Source organism: Giraffa tippelskirchi, chromosome 9 (assembly GCF_054371585.1).
Source record: "Giraffa tippelskirchi isolate mGirTip1 chromosome 9, T2T-mGirTip1v1.2.pri, whole genome shotgun sequence".
NCBI lineage: Eukaryota > Metazoa > Chordata > Mammalia > Artiodactyla > Giraffidae > Giraffa > Giraffa tippelskirchi.
Window position 1 is genome coordinate 53,187,068 of NC_137283.1, and position 15,566 is coordinate 53,202,633.

At 48.2% G+C, this 15,566-nt stretch overlaps 2 protein-coding genes across 4 annotated transcripts in view; both read left to right on the forward strand.

Moving 5' to 3' along the window:
- Positions 1 to 15,566, forward strand: part of ATG7 (autophagy related 7) — a 512,414-nt gene that overhangs the window by 24,208 nt on the left and 472,640 nt on the right. For all 3 annotated transcript variants that reach the window (XM_081526092.1, XM_081526109.1, XM_081526110.1), the window contains exon 3: positions 5,727 to 6,300. The gene's annotated coding sequence lies outside the window, so the exon portion shown is untranslated. The remainder of the gene's footprint in view (positions 1 to 5,726; positions 6,301 to 15,566) is intronic.
- Positions 1 to 15,566, forward strand: part of HRH1 (histamine receptor H1) — a 199,576-nt gene that overhangs the window by 24,208 nt on the left and 159,802 nt on the right. Inside the window, exon 3 of the mRNA XM_081526119.1 lies at positions 5,727 to 6,300. The gene's annotated coding sequence lies outside the window, so the exon portion shown is untranslated. The remainder of the gene's footprint in view (positions 1 to 5,726; positions 6,301 to 15,566) is intronic.

Sequence of the window (15,566 nt, forward strand, 5' to 3'; positions counted from 1 at the left end):
GTGTGTCCTGTTGTCCCCAGTTTTCCAGCTGCACGTACTTTCACTTCCCTCACGCTTCTCTCTGCTTCTCTATCTGACTGCATGTCTGCCTGGGCTCTCGCCCAGGGCCTGGCAGACTTTTCCTGTAGAGGGCCAGACTGTCAGTGTTTTAGATTTGATGGCCACATACAATTCCTGTTGCAAGTACTCAATGCTGTCATTGAGTGAAAGCAGCCATGCGTGCATGCGTGCTACGTTGCTTCAGTCGTGTCTGACCCTTTGCAACCCTACGGGCTGTAGCCTGCCAGGTCCTCTGTCCATGGGATTTCCCAGGTAAGAATACTGGAGTGGGTTGCCATTCCCTTCTCCAGGGGATCTTCCCAATCCAGGGGTTGAACCCACATCTCTTATGTCTCCAGCAGCTGGGTTCTTTACCACTAGTGCCACCTGGCAAGCCTGGAACTCAGCCGTAAACAGTACTCAAATGAATGAGCATGGCTGTGTTCCAATAAAACTTTATTTACAAGAGCAATCCATGGGCCAGAGTCAGCCCACTGGTTGGAGTTTGCTGGCCCCTGGTCCAGATTCCAAGTTCCTTAAAGGCCAGGGCCTGGTTATTTTTCAGCCCTCAATCTGTAAGTCTCCCTCCAAGCTTGGCTGACATGGAGGGAAATTCGCAGCAGATATTAGTTGGCTCTGACTCGCTCTCTCCATCTGCCCTTTTCATTTCTTTTCCTCTATCTCCCTCTATCCATTGCAGTGTCACCAGGTCTCAGCTTTTCAGAATCCCGGGGGAATCAGGCAAGGAAAAGTACCTCTCGCTCTGGCAATCAGCTAACTGAAGTCACTCTTGCAGGGCACTCAGTCAGAGCAAGAAGCCTTGCAGTTAATTCATCCTCTCTCTCAAGGCTTAACCCAGCCTGGGAGGAGCATTAAATAGAGGGGCCAAGGAAACATCAGGGAGAGGCCACGCTTCTGCTGCAGCCATGCTTCTGCTCAGGCAGCCACAGCCCTGAACCAAGTTTTTCTCTCCTACCATTCATCCACACGCTAGTTCGATATTTCCTGAGCACCAGGATGTACTAGGCACAGAGGGTGCAGCAAATGGTCTAACTGGAGAGACAGAAAATTAACACTAGCACCATCATTGACCCATGGAAAATAACGCCGCAAATTGTTAATGAACAAATGACCAGTTGAACAAGAGTGTTGGGGATAAGGCTTGGTTCTTCCAGCAGCAGACAGACACATTATCCCAAGGATAAGCACTCTGAGATGGAGGCCTCTGGAGGAGAAACTATCACCTCTTGACAGAGGGAAGCCCAACTGGCTGGCAGGACTGCTGTTGCCAAAATGAAAGGTGTGAACAAAGACTCTGATTTAAAAATGGGCAGAGGATCTGAACACACAGTCTTCCAAAGAAGACTTATGGATGGCCAACAGGTACATGAAAAGATACTCAACATCGCTCATCATCAGGAAAATGCAAATCAAAACCAGGACGGAGTGGCTATCACCCAAAAGACAAGAAACTGCAACTGTTGGTGACAGAGAATGTAGGGAAAAGGGAACCCTCTGGCGATATTGGTGGGAGTCTAATTGGATGCAACCTCTTTGGAAAACAGTGTGGAGGCCCTCAAAAAATAAAAACTACCCAGGAATACAGCAATTCCATATTTGGGTATTTATCTGAAGGAAACAGAAACATTGATTGGAAAAGATCTCTGCGCCCCCATGTTCCTTGCAGCATTACTTACAATAGCCAAGATTTAGACACAATCTAAGTGTCCATCAATGAGTGAATGGATAAAGAAAATGTGATACTAATATGTGAGATATATATATGTGTCACATTTTCTTTATTGTCATCTCTCTCTCTCTCTCTCTCTCTCACACATACATACACACACACGAAATGGAATATTATTCAGCCATAAGAAGAAGGAAATCTTGGACTTCCCTGGTGTCCCATGGATAGGAGTCCACCTGCCAACACAGGGGACAACACAGGTTCAATCCCTGGTCCAGGAAGACCCTACTTGCTTGGGGACAACTCAGCCTGTATGCTTAGCGCCTGTGCTCCACAACCAGAGACACCATCCCTCTGAGAAGCCCACGTATGGCAACTAAGAGTAGCCTATGCATGCCACGACTAGAGAATGCCCGCACAATAGCAACGAAGACCAGAGCAGCCAAAAGATAAATAAGTTAATTTTAAAAGAAAGGAAGTGCCACTTACTACTGCACTTACTACTTACTACTTACTACTACTACTTACTACTTACTACTATGCCACTTACTACTGCACGTATGGACCTTGAGGGCACTGTGCTAAGTGAAATAATTCAGAGAAAGACAAATACTCTGTGATCTCACTTATGTGTGGAGTCTAAACAAACAAAACTGAGCTCATGGATACAGAGAAGAAATCAGTGGTTTCCAGAGGTGGGGGTGTTGAGAGTTGAGAGGTGTTGAGAGGTGGGAGAAATGAGCAAAGGGCATCAAAAGGTACAAATTTCCCGTTTGTAAAATTAGTAAGTCTTTGGATGAAAGGTATGGTGACATATAGTTAGTAATACTATGTTGCGTATTTGACAGTTGCTAAGAGAGTAAGTGTTAGAAGTTCTCATCACAAGAAAAGAATTGTAACTGTTGATGAATGTTCACTAGACTTACTGCAGTGATCACTTCACAATATATACAAATATTGAATCATTATGTTGTACACCTGAAATGGAGGCAGGAGGTAGATGGGCCCCCAGGGTAAAGCAACTGGAGATTTCATTCCCTGTATCGATCCCTCAGATCGATACTCTGAGACAAGAATAGCAAGAGAGTCAAAAAAGGAGGCTGGGCCCTGCCTGGATAGAAGATACAAGACCACATACATCTCATTCTCAGAGTCAGGAGAAAGAGACTACATTCTCATTCCCTGACTACACCTGCACAGAAAGGCTCCTAGGAGGTCAAAAGGGGAGTGATGCTAAGTCTACCTACCCATAGGCCTCTTTGGTGGAATCCATTTTGGCTGAGAGACGTGCAGGCACACATGGGAGGATCCTGAGATGAACCAAACACGGACTCAGAGCCGGGCAAAGCCGGATGATTGGCCAAAGGAAACCTGCCACAAATGCTGCATATAAGTGACTCAGACTACCTCCATGAGGGCGCGGCTCTCTGAGTCCACCCGTGTGTCCAGCCACACATACTATACTCTTTTTCCTCCTAATAAGCACTTTACTTGTTTCACTCCTTTCTGTCTTTGTGGGATTTTTTTTTCTACAAAGCTGAAGGGCCAGGGACTTTATGCTGACCACTAGTTTGTTTTTTGTTTGTGCACGAGCTGAGTCGTGTCCAACTCTTTGCGACCCTGTGGACTGCTGCCCACCAGGCTCCTCTGTCCATGGAATTCTCCAGGCAAAAATACTAGAGTGGGATGCTGTGCCCTCCTCCAGGGGATCTTCTCAACACAGGGATCGAACCCACGTCTCATGTCTCCTGCACTGGCAAGTGGGTTCTTTACCACTATCGCCACCTGGGAAGCCCCACTGATCTAGTGACTAGGATTTGTTGCTCTCACTGCTGAGACCCAACTGCAGTCTCTGGGCTGGGAACCAAATCCCTGCTTCAAGCCTCAGGCGAGGCCACCAGAGTTCAAAGCGAATACAGTGGTACACGTCAGTAATATCACCACCGGGGTGGGGGAGGAAGGAAGAAAGGCAGGTATTGAAAAATGCCCAGACTGGTCCGCAGGGAGCCTGGAAGAGCCTTGCCCAAGGCTCTGCCCCCAGAGCCAGAGTCTGTGACAAGTGTCTGGGGCAGGAGTGGCCTTGGAGATGGGGACCTGGAGAGAGCCACTGGGGGTGCTGGCAGGAGCTTGCCACCATGACTCCAGAAGTCAAGGCTAAAGGCATTTCAGAGACGATGATGGGGTAGGAACCCGTGTTCCTGTCGAAGCTGCAGTTCCAGAGTAGTTTTCAGTTGCTTTAATCTGGAATTCACGGTCCAGCTGGCATCCTTTCCAAGAAGTCCTCGCTGGCTCCAGCAGCCACTTGGACAAGAGCTTTACCTTCGGTGTTGATCAACACCAGAGATTTTGCTAATTTGCATAATGACTTAAAAATTAGTGGGTTTTCAGAGGTGAAATCAGTGGCTTGTCAGCCAGCTTAATGGATGCTAGAAACAGGCACTTGTTGATGAAGTCGCTGGTATTGAGCGTATGTAGCTTGGCTAAAACATTTTAGAGATGCTCCCTCCCCCGGCATGAAGAGGGGGTGAGCTCTCTGGATGAACTCTGTATCTGGCCGCCGATGTAGGGAGATTCTGGTTGCCTGATGGGGACTCTTAATAGTCGCAGAATGTGGCTCTGGAATAGTCTTACCTCTGTCTAAGATTTACTGATTTTTTTTTTAAAATTTTGGCCACACCCCATAGCAGTGTGGGTCCTTGTTTCCCCAATCAGGGATCGAGCCGGTGCCCCCTGAAGTGGAAGGTGGAACCTTACCAGCTACCAGAAAGTCTGTAAGACTTCCTGAATTAATATCATGTTGCATGAACTCTTCGGGGCCTGCTCGCTTATAATTGTTGCTTAATAAATGTCACTGTAGGGGTGGAATTCTGTCTACAACTTCAGTTCCCCGTAGCCTCATAACCAGACTATGGGAAAGCTGCAAGTCCTCACACGATCCCTCTAAAATGAACACGGCTTCTGCATCTCACAGTGATTTACGTTTCTTTGCAGTAATGACCCTAGGAGTCACTGAGCCTGCAGCCAGGTCTTCTAAACCCCAGGCCATTGCTCTGTCCCCACCAGTCAGGAGCGGCAGAGAGGCAGGTCTGCCACCTCCTTGAAGGTATCTTCCCTCTGGCCCCAAGACTGGGCTGCTGGCCAGAAGCTATGCCTTTAGCAAATGAGATGGCCGGGGGAGAGCAGTGCAGGGTAGAAAATGCCCTGGGCTCCCTGAATTCCAAGAGAGACACCTGTGTTTGAGATTCGTCTTCTCTGGGTATCTGCAGTCACCAAGGGCCTTCCAGTGCTACCCCTCCATGACCCAAACCCCAGGCACAGCCCGTCTTCTTGTCCTCTGGAGCTTATCTGGGCATCTCCTGCCCTCCAAGGCAACAGAGGATAAGATGGGTGGATGGCACCATCAACTCAATAGACATAAGTTTGAGCAAATTCCAGGAGAGAGTGAAGGACAAGGAAGCCTGGCATGCTGTAGTCCATGGGCTCGCCCAGAGTCAGGCACGACTGAGTGACCGAACAACAACAAAAGTCTTTGAGGGTCGAGGAAATAGGAAGTCCAGAGAGGAGGAGGAGGGAACAAATCTGTTTTTCACCAACACCCACCATGCCCACCTGGATCAACAGCAGATCCAGGGAACTCCCTGGCAGTCCAGTGGTTAGGACTCCAAGCTTTCGCTGCCTAGGGCATGGGTTCAATCCCTGGTTGGGGAACTAAGATCCTACAACCCACAAGGCATGGCAAAAAAAAGAAAGCGGATCCATAGATCTGCTGGTGGAAACAGCGCTCCTGCTGGACACTCTTGAGAAGTTCAGTTTAGGGTGACTGTCCAGAGGAGCTGAGGCTTTAGAAAGATGGGCTTTTCCAGAAAATGCTGACACTCCCGAGACTCGGGTGGGGGGGGGGGGCAGCAGAAATGCTTGGAGCCTGGGCTGTAAATTTGTTATTAAAAAAATCCTTGTGTTGTTAATTCATTTATTCATGTCCCTCTCTCCCATCTAGACAATAAACTCCATAGGCCAAGATGATCTGTCCTGTTAACTACTTTACGGCCAGAGCACATGGTACACACTCACTAAATACTTGTTGAATGAATGAATGATGGATGGGAAGCAGATGAAGAGGATACAGTTGCTATCACCCAGCAGCTCTGCCTTGATGAGAGTCTCCTTGCTGAGTTTCCTCCAGTGCAAGGTGACAAGACCTCATGGGGCTGCCCTGGGGGAAGGAAACCTGAAGCCCTTGGGATGTTGGAAGGGGCTGAGCAGAAGGCAACAATGACCATGGTGTCCAAAGACATTCTGGGCCATCTCAGACCTGCGCTGGAGATTTGGAGGAGCAGGAATTAGCACTCTGTGAGCATGTGCTGTGTGTCAAGCACTCGGTGGACATTGTCAAGTGCACACGTCCTGCCGCACTCCCTGGAGCCTGCGGAGAGCTGTGATGGAGAAGACCTGGCTCTGCTCCTGCTAGTGGACTCACTGGTCAGAAGATGACTCCAGGCCCATCTTCATCTGTAAGAACAAGAATAGAAGACACCCTGACTCTGCGCAAGAAAGGCACCCCTGTAACAAAGGTAAGGGCTATTGTTATCTCCATTTGAAAGATCAAAACGTAGGATCAGAGGTTGAAGGCACTTGCCTAAGAGGATGTGGTTTAAAATGTATGTTGTTCAGTCGCTAAGTCTGTTCTACTCTTTGCAACCCTATGGACTGCAGCACGATAGGGTCTTCTGTCCTTCACCATCTCCCAGAGTTTGCTCATACTCATGTCCATTGAGTCACTGATGCCATCCAACCATCTCATCCTCTGTCACCCCCTCCTCCTCCTGCACTCGATTTTTCCCAGCATCAGGGTCTTTTTCAATGAGTCGGCTCTTTGCATCAGGTGGCCAAAGTGTCAGAGCATCAGTCCTTCCAGTTGATTCAGGGTTGATTTCCTTTAGGATTGACTGGTTTGATCTCTTTGCAGTTAAGGGGACTCTCAAGAGTCTTTTCCAACAACACAGTTCAAAAGCATACATAAAATGTATGGGACAGAATCAGTCCAGGTTCTTCTGAGATCAAAGCCCTGCCTCTCCCTGGAGCAGCCCCCTGAGCCCTATTTCTGGTCAGCCAGAGGAAGGCAGGGGAGCCAGGAATCCTGATTGCTTCCTGGCACGGAAGGCTGCGCCTTCCTCTCCGTGTGCAGAAAGCAGAAGAGAAGGACGCAGGCTGAGCCCTCGGAGCAGTAAACAAACAGCAACATTCCCTTAATGGCCTGGAGCCACCTGAGCTCCTGAGCCAAACTCCCACTCCCGTGACAACCCGGACACAAAAGCAAACCGGGAAGCCCCGCCTCGGGGAGGCTGAGTCGGGCCAGAGGGTGGGCAGGGGCCTGAGCCCCTGTGTCACCTCACCCTGAGGGGACCCCTGCAAGGACGGTGCATTTTAATCCAGAGGAGGAAAGTGAGGCTCAGAGAGGGGGTGCCCCTGCCCAGTGTCCACATGCAGTCTGAACCCAGAGTACGCAGTCTTTCCAGTTGGTGCATTGCCCCTCTTTGAAAGAGAATCATTTTAAAAATAAAAAAGGGTTTCCCGCTGCCATAGCGGTGGAGAATCCAATTGCCTTGCTGTAACTGATTAACCTTCCATTGTACTGCTGTGTTTGGCATCCCACTCAGGTCTTGTCTGTGTCCCACCATTCTCTAACGTTTGTTCAGCTTCGAACTGTTTTATTTTTTCACGTCCGCTACTGTGTTGGTGCTACTCACTCTGTGAGGTGGGTGTCTAATCGCACGTACTGGGAGCTCAGTTGTGTCTGACTCTTTGCCACCCCTTGAACTATACCCCGCCAGGCTTCTCCATTCATGGGATTTTCCAGGCAAGAATACTGAAGTGGGTTGCCATTTCCTTCTCCAGGGGTCTAGTCATAGTCCCATTTTACAAAGGAGGAAACTGAGGCCCCAAGAGCTTAGGAGAGTTTCCCAAGGTTACTCGGCTAAGAAGTGATGGAGACAGGATTTGAACCCAGACTGAAAACCAAGCCCATTCTTTTAACCACTGTGCTTCATCCGGGCTGTTAAAAACAAACAAACAAACAAAATTCAGTGGAGTCAATTTAAAGATCTTATTGGCGTTATTCAATTATTCGTGGATCAGACAGCATCCCAACTAGCAAATAGAAAAGAGTTCCCAGGAGCTGTACAAAATAAGAGACGTTTACAGGCAGAAGAGGATGGGGCGAGGAGGTGAGACTCAAAGAGCTCTTCATTAGTGGCAAGGTCGTCTTTCCTTGAGGGGAGAGCAGGCTTTGATCAGACAGATTATGTCACCTCGTGCTAACCAGATAATTCCAGACTGACTGGTTTAAGACGCCGTTCCTAGGGAAGGCTGAAACTGTGAATAAGTTATATTTAAGTCTTTGTTTGGTAACATGAAACTTAGCACAAGTGACCCTATTTTGGGTCTGTTGTCTCTCTTTTTTTTTCTTTTTAAGGTTTTTTTTTGGGGGGGGGCGTTTATTTTAAAGTCTTTATTGGATTTGGTACAATATTGCTTCTGTTTTATGTGTTGATTTTTTGGCCACGAGGCATGTAGGATGTTAGTTCCCTAACCAGGGACTGAACCTGTACTCTCGGCATTAGAAGCACAGTCTTAACCACTGAACCACCAGGGAAGTCCCTGCTGTCTCTTTTTAACAGGGCTCTGTGTTAACTGGTTTGCAATCGTTACTTCACTTAATCCTGTTGATGAGCTTGCAGCATAAGGGGACTTATTTAATCCCAATTTACCATTCATTTCAGTTTAGTTCAGTTGCTCAGTCATTTCCGACTCTTTGCGACCCCATGAACCGCAGCACACCAGGCCTCCCTGTCCATCACCAACTCCCGGAGTCCACCCAAACCCATGTCCATCGAGTCGGTGATGCCATCCAACCATCTCATCCTCTGTCGCCCCCTTCTTTTCCTGCCCTCAATCTTTCGCAGCATCAGGGTCTTTTCCAATGAGTCAGCTCTTTGCATCAGGTGGCCAAAGTATTGGAGCTTCAGCTTCAACATCAGTCCTTCCAATGGACACCCAGGACTGATCTCCTTTAGGACGGACTGGTTGGATCTCCTTGCAGTCCAAGGGACTCTCAAGAGTCTTCTCCAACACCACAGTTCAAAAGCATCAATTCTTCAGCACTCAGCTTTCTTTATAGTCCAACTCTCACATCCATACACAACCACTGGAAAAACCATAGCCTTGACTAGACAGACTTTTGTTGGCAAAGTAATGTCTCTGCTTTTTAATATGCTGTCTAGGTTGGTCATAACTTTCCTTCCAAGGAGTAAGCGTCTTTTAATTTCATGGCTGCAATCACCATCAGCAGTGATTTTGGAGCCCCCAAAAATAAAGTCAGTCACTGTTCCCACTGTTTCCCCATCTATTTGCCATGAAGAGATGAGACTGGATGCCATGATCTTAGTTTTCTGAATGTTGAGCTTTAAGCCAACTTTTTCACTCTCCTCTTTCACTTTCATCAAGAGGCTCCTTAGTTCTTCTTCACTTTCTGCCATAAGGGTGGTGTCATCTGCATATCTGAGGTTATTGATATTTCTCCCGGCAGTCTTGATTCCAGCTTGTGGTTCCTCCAGCCCAGCATTTCTCATAATGTACTCTGCATAGAAGTTAAATAAGTAGGGTAACAATATGCAGCCTTGACGTACTCCTTTTCCTATTTGGAACCAGTCTGTTGTTCCATGTCCAGTTCTAACTGTTGCATCCTCACCTGCATACAAGTTTCTCAAGAGGCAGGTCGGATGGTATGGTATTCCCATCTTCTTCAGAATTTTCCACAGTTTGTTGTGATCCACACAGTCAAAGGCTTTGGCATAGTCAATAAAGCAGAAATAGATGTTTTTCTGGAACTCTCTTGCTTTTTTGATGATCCAGCGGATGTTGGCAATTTGATCTCTGGTTCCTCTGCCTTTCCTAAAACCAGCTTGAACATCTGGAAGTTCACGGTTCACGTATTGCTGAAGCCTGGCTTGGAGAATTTTAAGCATTACTTTACTAGCGTGTGAGATGAGTGCAATTGTGCGGTAGTTTGAGCATTCTTTGGCATTGCCTTTCTTTGGGATTGGAATGAAAACTGACCTTTTCCAGTCCTGTGGTACCTGCTGAGTTTTCCAAATTTGCTGGCGTATCGAGTGCAGCACTTTCACAGCATCATCTTTTAGGATTTGAAATAGCTCAACTGGAATTCCATCACCTCCACTAGCTTTGTTTGTAGTGATGCTTCCTAAGGCCCACTTGACTTCACATTCCAGGATGTCTGGCTCTAGGTGAGTGATCACACCATCATGGTTATCTGGGTTGTGAAGATCTTTTTTGTACAGTTCTTCTGTGTAGTGGGCACTGCTTCAATGCGGTCAGCTGCGTCAGCACACAAGCACAGCCAAGGGGAGCTACCGCACGCCTGAGGTCAGGGGCGGGGGCTGGGAGGAGCTACCCCACGCCTGAGGTGAGGAGCAGTGGCTGCACTTTGCTGGAGCAGCCGTGAAGAGATACCCCACGTCCAAGATAAGAGAAAACCAAGTAAGATGGTAGGCACTGAGAGAGGGCATCAGAGGGCAGACAGACTGAAACCACAGTCACAGACAGCTAGCCAGTCTGATCACGTGGACCACAGCCCTGTCTAACTCCGTAAATTCACCATCAGAGCCACAGAAACTTGGGAAGAGGAAGACAGTTGCCCAGGTCATGAGGCGAGCCGCGTTTGTCTGCCAGGAAAGCCCCGGAGATGCATTCTCTGATTCTCATGGAGAATAACCATGTCCCTCCACCATGGTGCAGGCTTGCTTGCTTGTCCTGGAGCTGGACAGAGGGCAATTGTGGACAGACCTGTGGAAGCTGCCAGGTTTGCCGCGGATCTGGATGAGGGCTTGGGAAGGCTTTAGTAACTTGGCATGTCGGTTAGTTGGTGCAGCCTGGAGTCTTTTCAGCCATCAGCTATAGAAAGGGTAACGGAAATCAGCCTGACCCGTCTCCTTGCTCCCATTGTCTTCTCACTGGATCCTTGAACCTTCCCAGTGGGAAGGACTCTCCCCAACTTGCAAAGGAAGAAACAGAGGCTCGGAGTGGGGAGATGGTTCATCTAAGGTCACGTAGCTCGTTGAGCAGGGATCCCAACCCAGGGCGGTCCAGAAGTTGGGTTCTTCCCTCTGCTCCAGACACCCCAAATATTGAGGCCCCATTCAGGAGGGTCTCTTAAGGCCCTGAGAAGTTAAAGAAAGCATCGGTTACCTACTTGGGGCCTTTCTCTTCCATTTTTCTCACTACTTGACCCTCTCCAGGCTCAGTGCCACGCTGGGGCTCCACATCAAGGTTGTCTTTGCCCAATTCTGTGCCCTCCAGACAACATGAGTCTTGCCCTTTCCCTGCCCTCCCTTTCTAAATGGGAAGCTGGGGAGCACAAGGCAGACAAGGCCAGGTGCCAGGGGCTTGAAAGGCTTACAGCTCTTGCCAAGGGAAGTGTTAGACTTCAGAGGGAAAAAGTTATGTTTCACACACTCCAGACCAATTCCCAGTTCCTTGCCACTACACGCCTAAAAGATGTGTCTGGAAAACAAAAGATTAATGTTTTTACATTTGTTTAAGAGATATGGTGAGATATGGAGATGTGTATAAAAGAGTCTTGACTGGCCAGAGAAGCAGATGATGACTTGGTTTGGGTCTTAGTTGTGCCTTGACAAAGCTGTGTGACGTTGGGCTAGTCACCTTCCTTCTCTGGGCCTCTGTACAAAATAAGGAAGTTGGAATAGATGAATCTCTAAGTTTCCCTCTGCTCATCCCTGACTTTCTGTTAATTGAAATTTAGCATGACCTATGTATGTCTTGCTCAGAATAAGTTGTGTCTTGTCCATCAACTGGAGTTAAGGTAAATGTATTGAGGTCCAGTCATATAATGGAATATTATTCAGCTATAAAAAAGAATGGCTGCTGGTAAATGAAGCATCATGGATGCATCTCAGAAACATTGTATCAAGTAAAAGAAACCAGACTCAAAGAACTCAAGAGTGTAAGAGTCCATCATAGGAAGTTAAAAACAGACAAAACTTAACTGTGGTGAGAAAAGTCAGAGAGTGGTTGCTTTGTATGTGTGGAAGGGTGGTAATTACTGACTACAAAGGAGCATGGGGGACTTTTCGGGGGGTGGAGGTGTTCCACACTTCAGTCTGGGGGAGTTACAGCGGTATAAAGAGGTGAAAATTCATCAAACTGTACCCCTAAGATTTACGCATTTTCCTGTACCTTAGTAACTCAGTAAAACACTGTTAATATATAATTATATAAATCCTAATGCACAAATGTTATGTGTGTGTATGTATACATTTATAATTATATATGTGTGTGTATTCCTTCTAGAACTGTTCACAATAAAAACCACTAGATGTATCCAAATGCCAAGTTTTCACAAAGCAATTAACAAACTGTATACCCCTGAGTGTGCTCATGCTCCAAGAGGAAGAAAAGCCGTATGATTGTTTTTGATAAGACCTGTTTCTCAGTGTGACCGTGCTTTGGGGAATACCACCGTGTCTAAGAGATGAGGAGGAGAAAGCTTCAGTTTGGAGGAAGTCTGCTCAAGGCTCAGGGGAGCCCACTGTGGCGGGAATGGGGTGGGAGACTTCTTTTCGAGATGCGACCAAGTCAGTGCCAAGCTCTGCCCTTCTTGGTACGACCCGAAGCCTTTAGGGGAAAGCAATGTGTCTGGTCCAGGCCCCGCCCAGCTGCAGGCATCTGCACATCACCTCCAGGCTGAGCCCAACCCTGGGTCACAGCTGCCTCTGTGGCATCCTGGTGGCCGTTCTGGCCTCATCATATGAGTCAGCTCTGGCTACCGTGACAAAGGGCCACAGACCAGAGGGCTTAGTCGACAGAAGTGTAAATGTTTCCTCACAGTTCTGCTGTGATCTTAGAAGTCCAAGGCCAAGGTGCTGGCAGGGTGGTTTCTTCTGAGGCCTCCCTCCTTCCTTGTACACGACTGTCTTCTCCGTGCGTGTTTGCGTGTCCATCCAGATTGCCTCTTCCTGTTAGGACACCTGAAATATTAGATTAGGGCCCATCTTATTTTAATTGAATTACCTCTTTTTAGTTGTCTTTGTGCTGAGTCTTCGTTGCTGCATAGGCTTTTTCTCTAACGAGCGGGGGCTTCTCTTCCTTGCTGGGGCCCGGGCTTCTCACTGTAGCGGCTTCTCTTGTTGTGGAACGTGGGCTCTGGGGTGTGTGGGCTCAGAAGTTGTGGAGCACGGGCTTAGTTGCTCCACGTGCCACATGGGACCTTCCAGGACCAGGGATCGAACCTGTGTCTCCTGCATTGGCAGGTGAATTCTTTACCACGGAGCCACCACAGAAGCTCTGAATTACCTCTTCAAAAGCCCCGTCTCCAAACGCAGTAACATTCTGAGTTACTGGGCTCAGGACTTCAGCACGTGGGCTGTGGAGGTTTTGTTCTGGCTGCGTTGTGTCTTAGTTGCTCTGTGTGAGCTCCTCGTTGCGGTCTGCAGGATCTTTAGTGGTGGCATGAAGGCTCTTAGTTGCTGCATGTGGGATCCAGTTCCCTGACCAGGGATCAAACCCAGGCCCCCTGCGTTGGGAGCGTGAAGCTTTAACCACTTGACCACCAGGGAAATCCACAGCATATGGGTTTTGAGGGGACACTACTCAACCCATAACACCCATCAGGGACACTTCCTGTCCTGTTGCAAAGGGAGCTTTCTAAAGCACAAGTGTGATTATGTGACTCCCCACTCAGAAGTATCCCATGTTATCTCACTGCTGATCCTCAGGATACATTTCGCATTTCTCGCCCCGGCTCAAGGCCCCACTTAGTCTGGCCTTGCCTCCTGCCTCTCCTCAACTCTCGACACTCTCACTTGCTCTCTGCTCCCAACACTGCCTCCTTGCTGCTCTGCTCCTGCCCCAGGGCCTTTGTACAAGTGGTCCCTTTGTCTGATGTGCCTGGGGCAAAGTTGCTTTTTGAGGAACTCATCTCTGATTCTCACCCTTGCAGATGGCGCTAGTGGTAAAGAACCTGCCTGCCAATGCAGGGGATGTCAGAGATGTGGGTTCAGTCCCTGGGTCATGAAGATCCCCTGGAGGAGGGCATAGCAACTCACTCCAGTATTCTTGCCTGGAGAATCCCAGGGACAGAGGAGCCTGGAGGGCTACAGTCCACGGAGTTGCAGAGAGTCAGACATGACTGAGCACGTGTGCAGATGACTCAAAAAAACAAGGTTTTATTTACTCATCCTTTCTCCTCTAAACCTTTTTATATTTCCTGGTGTTGATCCTGATACCTCCAGGAGCTTTTGTGTTTCAGAGCCCCAAACAGAACTTTCCAGGCCTATACCTGGACCTCACCTGTACAGGACTTCAGATAGAGAGGGCGGGGTCTGTGGAGAGGGACTGGGGCAGAGGCAGAGACCTGACTGAGGAGGAAGGGGCTGGAAGGGAAGAGGGTTTCCCAGGGCTGTTGATTTTGCAAAGCAGGAAGACAGGGAGTATCTCTGGGGTTCCAGGGTGCCTGGGAAGGTTGGAGAAATAGCCCTGAGAACTTAAGGCATGCAGGTTTCCACAAATAGGCAATTGGTTGGTGGGGAGGAAAACTTTTGGAGTCAAGAGGGGCTGGTCTTTGGAACACAGAGAAGCAGGCCAAATGACTTCCCAGGGGAGCAGAAGGATAAATGACTGCAGTAGCCTCTCAGCAGGCTAGGGAACAAGTCCCACCCCTGTTTTCCCGTTGTCACAGAAAACCCCCATCGTTGATTCTTGTTTGAGCCCCAAACTGAGTAGCCCATAAAACCATGCCTGAGATGGAAGTGCTTGTCAACCTGGTGAGTGGGGGCAGAGGGACAACCTTACATGATTGAGGCAAATAAGATAATGTGACTTTGTGTGTGTCCGTATGGGACCTGGTCTCCAGAACAGGCTGACTTTAAAATGAGACTGTGTTCCATTTAACACAGGCCCTGAGTTAAATCCAACCTTCTCGCTTCAGCCAGAATACATCAAAGTGACTCTTTCAGATCCTATAGCTTTTTAGCCTGAGAGGGATAGATGCCACTGAGGTTCCAGCTCACAGCCCCTGGGCAGGTTCCAGAACTGGGTCCAGATGGACCAGACCCTGCTCTCTTCCTGCATTTTTCTCCTTTAATTTCTGGTTGAGGATTGTGCTTTTATCTCTCAGTGGTGGGACTGCTAGAGAGTATACAAGATGCTCAATGAAATGTGAATTTCAGGTAAACAAATAACTTGCACTAGAAGTTCTGTGCCCTGGAGAAGGAAGTGGAGGAAACCACTCCAGTATTCTAGCCTGGGAAATCCCATGGACAGAGGAGCCTGGCGGGCTACAGTCTATGGGGTTGCAAAGAGTCATACATGACCAAGCGACTGAGCACAGTACAGCACATGTTATGGAGCAAATTGGTGACTGCCTGTGATGGTCAGTTTTACATGTCAGTTTGGCTGGACCACAGATATTGGTTGAACATTATTCTTGATGTTTCTAAGAAAGTGTTTTTTGGGGGATGAGATCAACATTTAAATTGAATTTTGAGTAAAGCAGATTGCCCTCCATAATGGGGGTGGGCCTCATCCAATCAGTTGAAGGCCTTGCTAGAATAAAGACTGATTCCACCAAGCAAAAAGGAATTCTGCTAGCTGATGGTCCTTGGACTCAAACTACAATTCTTCCCTGGGCCTCTAGCCTGCAGGCCTACACTGCAGATTTTGAAATTATCAAGCCTGCACAATTTTGTGAGCCAGTTCCTTAAAATAAACCTCTCTATATACGTATGTACACATTCTGTTTGTT